This window comes from Physeter macrocephalus, chromosome 11 (assembly GCF_002837175.3).
Source record: "Physeter macrocephalus isolate SW-GA chromosome 11, ASM283717v5, whole genome shotgun sequence".
Taxonomy (NCBI): domain Eukaryota; kingdom Metazoa; phylum Chordata; class Mammalia; order Artiodactyla; family Physeteridae; genus Physeter; species Physeter macrocephalus.
In genome coordinates, this window is record NC_041224.1 from 70,330,009 (window position 1) to 70,342,413 (window position 12,405).

Sequence of the window (12,405 nt, forward strand, 5' to 3'; positions counted from 1 at the left end):
GGTAGCCTACAGTCCTCACTTCTTTGCTGATGGTGTTGGTGGTAGAACATGATTTTTTCCTTTGGTGTTTAACTGAGGTGGGACTATTACTTAAAAGTTTTCTGTCTCCCTAGCTGCCCTTTCCTGGTCATTTTGCTTTTCTCAGGACATTTTTGTTGTTGTTGTTTTTCTCTGCACCTGTTGATGCTTCTCCAGTACTCAGTTTGGAATATGAGACAAATGGAAAACCCAGGGACTATGTCAGTCCTTCTTCCTTCCTCTCTGCATTTTCACAGTGGTCCTATGTTTATTTATATTTTATGTTAAGAGTTTTAGGCATAGTTAATGGGAGTAATAGTGCTGCAAAACACTAATAACAAAATACCATACTCTGGGCATTTTTTTTCACTAAAGTAAATATTTATTGGGGGCAGAATCCCCAGGCCATTACATTTTATTTCTTATTTATTTATATACTGTATTGTTCCCAAGAAATTCTTAAAGTGACTGTAATGGATACATAAAAATGGAGACGTTTATTTCTGCCAGCCAATTCGGTTCCTGGTGAAAGATCCCATCCTGGCCTGTAGAAGCCTGCCTTCACACTGTGTCCTCTATGGAAAAGAGAGAGAGAGAATATGAATATTAATTTCTTCCTATTCTTATAAGGCTACCAGTCCTATTGGATTATGGCCCCATCCTTAGGACTGCATGTAACCTTAATTACCTCCTTAAAGGTCCTATTTCCAAATATATTCATATTGGGGGTTAGGACTTCAACATATGAATTGGGGGAGGTGCAGTTCAGTCCATGCAAATAGGTAAAAGTGTGTCTATTCTATCCCTAACTGAAAATCTGAGCTCTAATTTTTGTTTTATTGAAATTGGTAATAAACATATTTGTGACTATAATTATTTTAATCTTGTATATTTTCCCAGACGAAACATGGAATTTTTAAGGTTCTTAAATCCTCTTATTCCATTTTGTGAAATTTCTTTCCAAACACGTTATACCAGCTTGGTTCACTTGAAGCACTTCTTGCTTCAGTGTTTTGGTGGAAATACTTAGTATAATTTTAGGCAGGAAATATTTAGATTAACTTCTTGAAGATAAAAACAATATTTCTGCTTTATCATTTTTAGATTTTATTTATACTGTCATAGTAAGTACATATGCTTAGTTTACTTAGATTTCATATTTATTCAGATTAATGTTGATCAATTTCTTTACTATCTTCAATCTAAAGGGAAAAGCTCCCTTAAGATTAGTCTGGTCACTTTTCAGCCAGTTACTGGGGAACTTCAGGCATGGACTTGGTGGCCCTACTTATGTGGGAGGTTCCCAAGGTGGCATACATGCCAGGTCAGAGGTCACTGAAACACAGGTGGGCAGAGTGCAAAGTCAGCACTTTTCCCTCTGTTTTCTACTCACCTTCACTCAACGTTTGAATTTCCACACCTGATTCACAGTACTTGTGTGAAAAGTAACCAAGGGCACCAGTGGCAGAAATTCTCCCCTCCCCAGCATGGGTGGCTAGCTTTCTTTTGTCCTCTTTGTTTCATGGCTCTGGAGAGAAAGGGTATCACAGGTTACACAGCTCAGAAATGGAAAATTCACTTTTACTTCATGGACTCATTCACATCCATGAAGTAGGCTGCCTGACCTCTGTGTTGGAGGGACTGCAGGGGCTCTGAGTAGCCCGGGAGGATGGAGGCCAGTGCTTTCCCCACATGGAGCCCTGGGAGCTCAGGGAGTTATCCTGGGTCCTGGGTCACCAAACAACTCCCCTAGGGAGGCAAGGGTGACACCTGGGCCCCACCCTCTTGCCCAGACCTGGTGGCTGGAACCGACTGCTGTGGAAACACTGCCCTCTCTGAGAAGGGGGCTGGAGGAGTATCTCCTTCTCAGTGTAGGAAGGTGAACAGGAAGCTTGCCTGTTTCTGGCTGTGTGTGGGAAGCTCCGTGTCACAATCAGGGGGCTTGGAGACTGAAGATTCATTCCAGTTTTTGGCATCTGGAAGCTGAGATGTGCCCTGTCCAAGCTTCATGGTGGTGCATCAGTGTTTGAACCCTGAGTTTTCTGTCACCTGACAAACAGCACAAGCTACAGTGGTTGGTGTCCAGGAGTGGGGTTGGAAAGCTGTGAGGGGACAGCCACAGGGCTCTGCTTTTCTCCCCCCCCTCCCCCTTGTCATTTCGCTTCCACCAACACCATGGCTGCATCTGTGTCCCCTGAGCTCTCGCTCTATATCACCCTTCATTAGATTTTACAGCAAACAAACATATGCAAACAGATGAGTTGAAAATTAAACTTACAAAAGACACATAAATAAATAGCAGCTCCCTTGGAGCAAATATTATCAGACATAACAAACTGCAGATCTGGATCTAAACTTTAGATAATAGAAACTAATAAATAATGTTTAAATAATTAAACACAATTAAGAATTGAAAATGCAAGAAAAATGCAAAACACTCTTTAAAAAACAGCTTTGAAAAAATCACATAAAATTAATAGAGATGAGAAATATAGGCATCAAAATTAAAAACTCAACTTATCTACAAAACAGAAATAAACCCACAGACATAAAAAACAAACTTATGGTTACCAAAGGGGAAGGGTGGGGGAGGGATAAATTAGGAATTTGGGATTAACATGTATACACTACACTAGATAAAATAGGTAAACAACAAGAACCTACTGTATAGCACAGGGAACTATACTCAATATTTTGTGATAACCTAAAAGGGAAAATAATCTGAAAAAGAATATATATATATATATATATATATATATATATATATATATATAAAACTGAATCAGTGTGCTGTACACCTGAAACTAACACAACATTGTAAATCTAACAACATTGTAAAGCTAGCACAACATTGTAAAACTAACACAACATTTCAATGAAATAAAAAATTAAAAACTCAGTAGAAGAATTGGGTTTCAGATGAGACACGGTCAAAGGAGTAGAGGTAATTTCCTAGATGAATCATAGCCAGCTAAATAGGTGGAAAATATGAAAGAATGGTGATTGGATGCATTGGTGAATGGTGCTTCCTTGTACCAGGTCCTGGTCCAAATGTTTTACATATGTTTACAACCTTTTTGAGAAGGGTACTGTTATTATTTTGCAAATAAGTCAAAAATAGGAAGAGTCATCAAAATAATAGCACAGTGTGTCTGAGGTCATGCAGAAAGCAGATGTGGATGCATGAACCCCATCCTGGATTGACCCCACACTTAACCTTGTGAGACGGGGCATATAAGTTCCTCTCTTGCGTAGGTGCTGTCACACGTGATGGCTGGTATTGTAGAAGGAAATAATAGAAAGAACATGGGAGAAGTGTTAGGAGATGATTTTTCAGAGGAAAGGTAAAATTGTGACCCATATACAGATATAAAAAATGAACACATGCTAAAGAATTTATTTTACACAAGACATGAGGGAACCAGGCAGATGTTAGATCCAATTAAAGAAAAAGTCAAACCAGGACAAATGTATATGAAGTAAAGGAATGTTGAGATGAATTGTAAGTGGACATAAAATGTGTTTATTTACAGGGCGCAGGAAGTCAAATCACCACCAGTGAAATCACTCCCAGACAACACATAATTTATACATCTATCCTCTGCTTGCAGCTTACAAAGAGCTTCCAAAGAGCTCAGATGTAGTCCCATGCCTTGCTCAGAGCTGTATGCTTGTAGCTGTATGCTACAGAGCTGATGCAGTTTTCTGGTGAAATACGACTTTTTCCTCCAGAAGCCATGTTCCAAAAGAATGGCTGAGAATTTAATAATATTGATGAAAAGCATAAATCCTCAGTTTCAGGAGATACAAGAAGTCTGAGGAAAGATACATAATAAGAAATGGGCACCTAGACAACTTTGCTAAAAGCGGCAGAACGCCCAAAGCTAAGGAGATGCTGGAAAAATGAAAGAAAAAAAGATAGTTTGCTACAAAGGGATGACGATTAGACTGACTGCAGGCCTTTTAGAGGCAACAGTAGAAGCCAGAAAAAAATAAGAGTAACTTTAAATTTTGAGAGAAAACAATTATCAACGTAGAATTCTGTCCCGGCTAAACCCTTCTTTACATGAGGGGCAAAATCAGGACATTTTCAGGAAAACAAAGACTAAAGATGTTACCATGAAGAGGTAAACTGCCATGATGAAATACCAGAAATACATGTATTAAAGAAACTACCAGAATATACATTTAGGAACAGGGTATGAGAAGGAACGCAATTGTTAAAAATTCAGGTAAATATAAACAGTTTTGAACATATATAATAATAATGATGAAATTGAGGGTGAAAAACAAAGAGATTTAAATGATGGAAAATAGTAACATGAAAGGCAGTATTTGGATGGTACTTGGAGGTAAAGCACTTAGTTGGACTTAAGTTGCTCTGGCAGAGCATAGAGCTGTCACCTTTGAGTAAAGTATACACGTTAAAAATGTAAAAATCGAAACTATGATACATTGCTAAAGTGGGGAAAAAAAGCAAATTCTAAAGAGTATTGTATGTAAGATCCAAAATTTTGTTTAAAATATCTGTATGTATGCATGTGCATTATATACAACTGATGTATCCACATGCATAGAAAAAGGTCAGAAAAAAATGTTAAAGAGGTTACCTCTGAGTTACAAAATTGTGGGTAATTTTTATTTTTGTTCCTTCAGTCACCTCATAATTATTGCGTCCCTACCAAGTGTTTTTTGTATTTCCCTTTTTATGAATATGTTTTATTTCTGTAATTAGAAAAGAACAATAAAAGTTTGTTTTAAAGGGATAAAAAATGTAAGAATAACCATCAGAAGCATAAGAATAATTTTTTAAACTTCCAGACAGGTAAGAAGTGAGTAGGGAAAGAATTAAAAAAAGGTGAGAAGCCTAAAGAAATAAGGGAAATGCAATCAAAGGAGGGTGAAATAAAAAGCACAAAATTAAATAGTAGGAATAAAACCAAACATTGTAACAGACAAGATAAAAGGATTAGGCAGCTAGTTAAAAAGACAGAGGTCCCCCAACTATATATTTTTAAAAAATCCAGCTGTACACCATTTGGATATATATAATACACATATATATATGTGTGTGTGTGTATACACACACACACACACACACACACACCCCATTTGGATATATATTTGAACTAAAGCATAAGCACACAAGAGATAAAAAAAAAAGGAAAAAGATATACTTGACCAACAGGAATAAGATAAAATTAGAATGGCTATGTTTACAACAGGAAAACGCACACACACACGCACTCTCATGTGCACGCACACATGCTATAAGAAAAAAGGTGCAATTAAGGTTAAAGGTCAAGTCATAATGATAAAAAAGAAACAATTTCTGAGAATATTTAACAAATTTCACATGTATGCACCTAATAAAATAGCTTTGAAACTAATGAAGAAAAATTGGCAGATAAATCCATAATTGTGGTAGAAGATTTTAATGTACTTTTTTTTAGTAACTGATAGTTCAAGAAGGAAGAAAAGTGTCAGGATATAGAACTTCATAATTAACAAGCCTCATCTAATGTAGAGAAATAGATACAGATAGACACAGATTGAGAAACAGATGTGTCCTTGTTCTACTAAAAATACATATCTGGAGAACTAAGTACCCAAATGTGAATTAAAAAAAAAAAACTTTAATGTGTGTGAATGTGTGTGTGCATGTGTGTATATATGTAGGGAGAAATCCATAGCCTTAAATGCTTACATTAGGCAAGATTTTAAAACTAAAATTTGTGAATTAATTACCAATCTCAAGAAGTTAGGAAAAAAAAATTAAGTAAATAGAAGGAAGAATAAAGAAAAGAGTAGAAATTTATTAAATGAGAAAAATAAGATAGAAATCAAGAAGGAATAAGTTGGTTTTAAAAAGAACTAATAAAATGAACACACCTCAGGGAATAATTATCAAGAAAGTAAAGAAGAGAGAATATTATGGACAACTTTATGCCATTGAATATGGAAACTTAGCCAGAATTTATTTTTTCTAGAAAAATATAAGCTGGTTCTAGACAAAATAGAAAAATAGACAAGATAATTGGATCTACCTATCTACCTATCTATCATCTATGTATCTTTAAAATATGCTTTATTTTTAGAGCAGTTTTAGATCCCCAGCATAGTTGAGAAGGTTCAGAGATTTCCCACATAGCCCTGCCCCCACAATGCACTGCCTCCCCAGTTATGAACACCCTCACCAGAGTGGTATGTTTGTTACAATCGATGAGCCAACATTGACAAATAATGATCACCCGAAGTCCATAGTTTACACTAAGGGTTCACTTTTTATGATGTACATTCTATGGATGTGGACAAATGTATAATGACTTGTATCCACCATCATAGTATCATACTAGCTTCACTGCCCTGAAAATCCTCTGTGCTCCTCCCGTTTATCCCTGTCTCCCTCCAACTCCTGGAAACCACTGAACTTTACTGTCTCCATAGTTTTGCCTTGTCCAGAATGTCATATAGTTGGAATCATACAGCATGTAGCCCTCGGACTGGCTTCTTTCACTTAGTAGTATGCATTTAAGCTTCCTCCAGGTCTTTTCATGTCTTAATAGCTCATTTCATTTTAAGACTAGATAACATTTCATTGTCTGGATATACCACAGTTTATTTATTTATTCATTCACCTACTCAGGAACATCTTGATTGCTCCAAAGTTTTGGCAATTATGAATAAAGCTGCTTTAAGCATCCATGTGCAGATTTCTGTCTGGACATAAGTTTTCAGCTCCTTTGAGTAAACACCAAGGAGTGTGATTGGTGGATTGTATGGTAAGAGGATGTTTAGTTTTGTAAGAAGCTGCCAAAGTGTCTTTCAAAGTGGCTGTTCCATTTTGCATACCCATCAGTAATGAATGAAAGTTCCTGTTGCTCTACATCCTTGCCAGATGTGGTGTTCTCAGTGTTCTGCATTTTGACCATTTGCTAGGTGTGTGGTGGTATCTGGTTGTTTAAATTAGCAATTCCCTAATATCTTCTTTGTTGAGGTGTCTGTTCAAGGTTTTTTTTGATTGGGTTGTTTTCTTACTGTTAAGAGTCATTTGTATATTTTGGATAGCAGTCTTTATCAGGTATATCTTTTTTCAAATATTTTCTACCAGTCTGAAGCTTGCCTTTTCATTCTCTTGATTGATATGTTTTTAAAAAGAAATATGAAAAAGTGGGTTTTGCAGGCAAGTTCCACCTAGCATACAGTATCACTTATGAGCATGTATGTATGCATCTTAACTAGAGTATTAACTCACTAAATCTAGCAATAATTTTTTAAAAATCGTAACAAGTTTAGTTTTCTAATGAAAAATAGGTTTTGTTTAACTTTAGAAAAATTCATTCATATGATTCATTCTATCAGTATTAACAGAATGAAGGAGAAAAATCATACGATCATCTTGGTAGCTGGGGAAAAATCAGTTGATGGTATTTAGTACTCATTTGTGAAATAGAAGAAAACTTGTGTAACCTGATGTAAGGTGTTTACCAAAAGCTCATTTAATGCTGACACATTACAAGTTTCTATATGTGGAACAAAATAAAGATACCCATTGTCATCACTTAAAAAAATATCTTAAGAATGATAAGAATCTTAAATAACAAGAAAAATAAAATAATGAAATATTAAGGATTAGAAAAGAATAAACTAAATTACCATCATTCATCAACTATATGACTTTTTTCCAGTATTTGCAGGTGTTAAAAAGTATGAATAAATAAGTCTAAGACCAAAATAAATGGTGAGTTATATATTTATTTCTGGGAAAACTCAGTATCATAAAGATGTCAAAATTTCCCAAACTAGTCTGTAAATTTAATGTGATTCCAACTAAAGTCTCAACTGGGTCTTCATGGGACTGGATAAGTAGATCCTAGAACTTAACAATGATGAGTAAAGGGCCAAGGATAGGTAAGATAATTTTTAAACAAAAGAACAAAGTTTTTGGAGACTTGCCCTGCCAAATAACAACATTTCCATTAAGTTGTAGTGATTAAGATGATGTTGTACTGGATCAGGAACAGTCCTATTGATCAAGGAACAATATTGGGAGCCGAGAAACTTGACACAGGCTTTGATAATATTATCCCATATTATTTATAACATTGTTATAATTCATCCAATGTTACATCCAATTGTTATAATCCATGTTATATGCCATTTAACATATAAATTGATGGGTAAAGAAAGGATCTTGAATAGATTCTTCTGGAAGCCTCCTGCTGATACCTAGATGTCTGCCTCCTGGGATCTCTGAAAGGTAGAAACAACCATGAAATTTCAGTTCTGCTCAAGACTTTTTGGTCATGGTCTGTGACAAGCCACATTGCTATCATTTTAACATGTCCTTAACATTTTAGAATAAAATACAAAACAAAATCAAAATATCCAGAGAAAGGACTTACTACTCTCTTTTGAAATAAAATTAATCTATTCTCTACAGACTTTTTTTCCTTTGAAACCTGGGCATCAGTTGTATCTTAACATGTAATTGGAAGCTTTTTTTTTTTTTTTTTTTTTTTTTTTTTTTGCTGTTACCAATGTATTGTTTTTATTTTTATTTTTTAACACCTTTATTGGAGTATAATTGCTTTACAATGGTGTGTTAGTTTCTGCTTTATAACAAAGTGAATCAGCTATACATATATATATATCCCCATATCTCCTCCCTCTTGCGTCTCCCTCCCACCCTCCCTATCCCACCCCTCTAGGTGGTCACAAAGCACCGAGCTGATCTCCCTGTGGTATGCGGCTGCTTCCCACTAACTATCTATTTTACATGTGGTAGTATATATAAGTCCATGCTTTTGTCTCCTTAGGTAGGTTTACTCCTAGGTATTTTATTCTTTTTGTTGCAATGGTAAATGGGTGTTCCCTTAATTTCTCTTTCAGATTTTTCATCATTAGTGTATAGGAAAGCAAGAGATTTCTGTGCATTAATTTTGTATCCTGCTACTTTACCAAATTCATTGATTAGCTCTAGTAGTTTTCTGGTAGAGTCTTTAGGAATCTCTTTGTATAGTATCATGTCATCTGCAGACAGTGACGGCTTTACTTCTTCTTTTCCAATTTGGATTCCTTTTATTTCTTTTTCTTCTCTGATTGCTGTGGCTAAAACTTCCAAAACTACGTTGAATAATAGTGGTGTGGGCAACCTTGTCTTGTTTCTGATCTTAGTGGAAATGGTTTCAGTTTTTCACTCTTGAGAATGATGTTGGCTGTGGGTTTGTCATATATGGCCTTTATTATATTAAGTTCCCTCTATACCTACTTTCTGGAGGGTTTTTATCATAAATGGGTGTTGAATTTTGTCAATAGCTTTTTCCGCATCTGTTGAGATTATCATATGGTTTTTCTCCGTCAATTTGTTAATGTGGTGTATCACATTGATTGATTTGCGTATATTGAGGAATCCTTGCATTCCTGGGATAAACCCCACTTGATCATGGTGTATGATCCTTTTAATGTGCTGTTGGATTCTGTTTGCTAGTATTTTGTTGAGGATTTTTGCATCTATGTTCATCAGTGATATTGGCCTGTAGTTTTCTTTCTTTGTGACGTCTTTGTCTGGTTTTGGTATCAGGGTGATGGTGGCCTCATAGAATGAGTTTGGGAGTGTTCCTCCCTCTGCTATCTTTTGGAAGAGTTTGAGAAGGATAGATGTTAACTCTTCTCTAAATGTTTGATAGAATTCGCCTGTGAATTATCTTCACAAAGAACCAGCTTTTAGTTTTATTGATCTTTGATCCATGGCAGCTTTTATTCCTTATAAGATTTAAGATAAACGGCACCTTAGATTGACAGTCTTTTGAGATAGATGAGTTTCCTCTTTCTTATTCATTTACTTTTTTTCTTACAATATTTTAAATTTTATTTTATTATTTTATTGAGATACAATTGATATATATATATATACAACATTTTATGTTTACCGTGTACATTGTGTTGATTTGAAACACATATATATTGCAATATGATTACCATTGTAGCATTAGCTGGCACCTCTAACCTCTTCACATAATCATTATTTCTTTTTTGTGGTAGAGCAATTAAGATCATTTTCGCCTTTTCTGCTCTTCCCTCTCTCTCTTTTGAGGACCATGTGAGCTCAGAGGGAATGGGTCTGATGGCGCCTGAGACACTATTCATTACAGTCCTCACCTCATGAGCCCACAGTGTGCTCTCGACAGCAGTGCAGTGTACCTGGGGTTTTTTGCTCAGAGATGGGGGTCAGTGTTGCAGGGCGAGATGAGCAGGGGCTGCACCAAGCTGGGATTGGAGGGCTCTGCTTCCAGGGCCAGGAGCCCTTTCCAGGGCTGGGATCAGGTACTGTGTCAGACCCTGTGGATGGGGAGCAGGAAACAGTCTTAGCCCAGACCTCAGGGTTCACCTGTGTCCCTTGGGCTCTGCCTGCCTGTGCTGCCGTTGACATCTGGAAGCATAGTTTGTAATCCTCCCCTAAGGATGGGCCCTTGGGTCCTCCAGGCATAGCCACTAGTGGTTAGCTCTCAAGCCCCTGTACTAGCCTTGCTGCATGGAACAACATCTCATTCACCCCTGCTCCAGGCAAACCTCACCTTCATGAAGCCTCCCTCAGTCCAGTCTACCTCCAGGTTTGTGATCAGACTATGCTCTCTGCTGGGGACACGCCCACCTTTCCAGGTAGGCTCACAGGTTCTGTGAGCCTTCTGGCCATCCTTAGAGCCTGTCCAGATGTCCTGTGCTCCTGACTACTTGACGGATGACGTAGGACCTGCACCTTCAATATTGGGGTTAAATATCCCTCCTCTCCATGGGCACTTCTCAGTGGGAGTGCCCAGAGCTCTCCTCACACCAAGTGCAAGCTCATCTGTCCATCACTACCTGGACGAGGACCAAGGCTGCTGGAGGGAAGAGGTTTTGAGGGGAGTGAAGGGCCACATGCCAGGGTCGTCAAAAGTCCCGAGGGTGTATCCTGTCCTCTAGTAGTCAAGAAAAAATATGTGTTTGACTGTTTTCTAACAGTTTAATACAGAAAGTTTCAGGTGCACACCAGCACAGAGAGAAGAGTGAGCTGAGTTCTGTGAACCCAACCAGCCTCCAGGGTGACCAGAATCTGCTGTCTGCAAGGCTGTGATACCATGTGGCCTCAAGGTCACTGTCAGCTGGCACCCAATAGACATCACTGATATTGTCTCCTGGCAGGTCTTTGCAGTGGTTTTGGTCACTCATGTTTCACAGGGACTTCATCCCCTGCGTGTTTTCAGACTTAGATTTTAGCAACAGAACCCCTTTTCAAACAAACCTTATCTCCAGCCCTAATAGTCAAAACAGATGAAGTGGTATTAGCACATAATTATTACCAGAGTTTACTTTTATATCATTTATGTATAAAATCAATTTGCCCCTGGGAAAGAACCCTAAAACTTCCACAGTGAGTATTAAGATTTGAATTTTGATAATGATGACAGCAGTACATTTATCTCAATATTCTATTTTGGTTGAACGGTATTCAGAAATCACTGAGTCACACAGGTAAGCTGTTGCTAACGGCAACAGATTTGTATCTTGTTTTTACCCATTTGCCTTATGATCTCAGGAGTCTTTTCAATTAAATTGCTCCAAATCCATGGAGAAAGATCTGTATGAATTTTTTTTTCTTTCAGAATTGAATCACTAACAGATGCCCACAGCCTTTATTATAAAAAAATCAGCCAAGACAACACCCAAGCTTAAAATAAGCAAAGCTATGCAAGCATCACACAGTGCTTTCTGCTGTTGCTGCTACAGGGGTGGGGAAGAGGTGCCAAGGCAGATGCAGGTTCTGTGCTGGAACTGTAGATTCAAATGTGAATTTTTTTTAAAAGAGCAATAATGCAAAACAAATCTTACTGGGTGACTCATTTTCAAGAGTTTCAAATACATGCAGTATTCATGGCAAGAGGAGTTTTAGATTCACATCCACCAGGAAAGAAGTTAAACAGGCCACATGAATTAATACATTGGTAGTGTCTGAAGAGTTAAAATTTTGCAAACAATTATTTGAGTGTTTTTGGACTTTTATTAGCATTTTGAAACACAAGGAAAAGAAAATATTGGAATCAAACATTTGCAGAAATCTGAAGCACCTCCACAGAATCTTGGGGTTCGAGAGAACCTAATTTAAAAAGCAGGGTAAAATCCAGGGTGAGATTGTGAAGGTCCACATCCTCAGGTAACAGGATAGAAAGCCCAGAGATAAACCCACACACATATGGTCACCTTATCTTTGATAAAGGAGGCAAGAATATACAGTGGAGAAAAGACAGCCTCTTCAATAAGTGGTTCTGGGAAAACTGGACAGGTACATGTAAAAGTATGAAATTAGAACACTCCCTAACACCATACACAAAAATAAACTCAAAATGG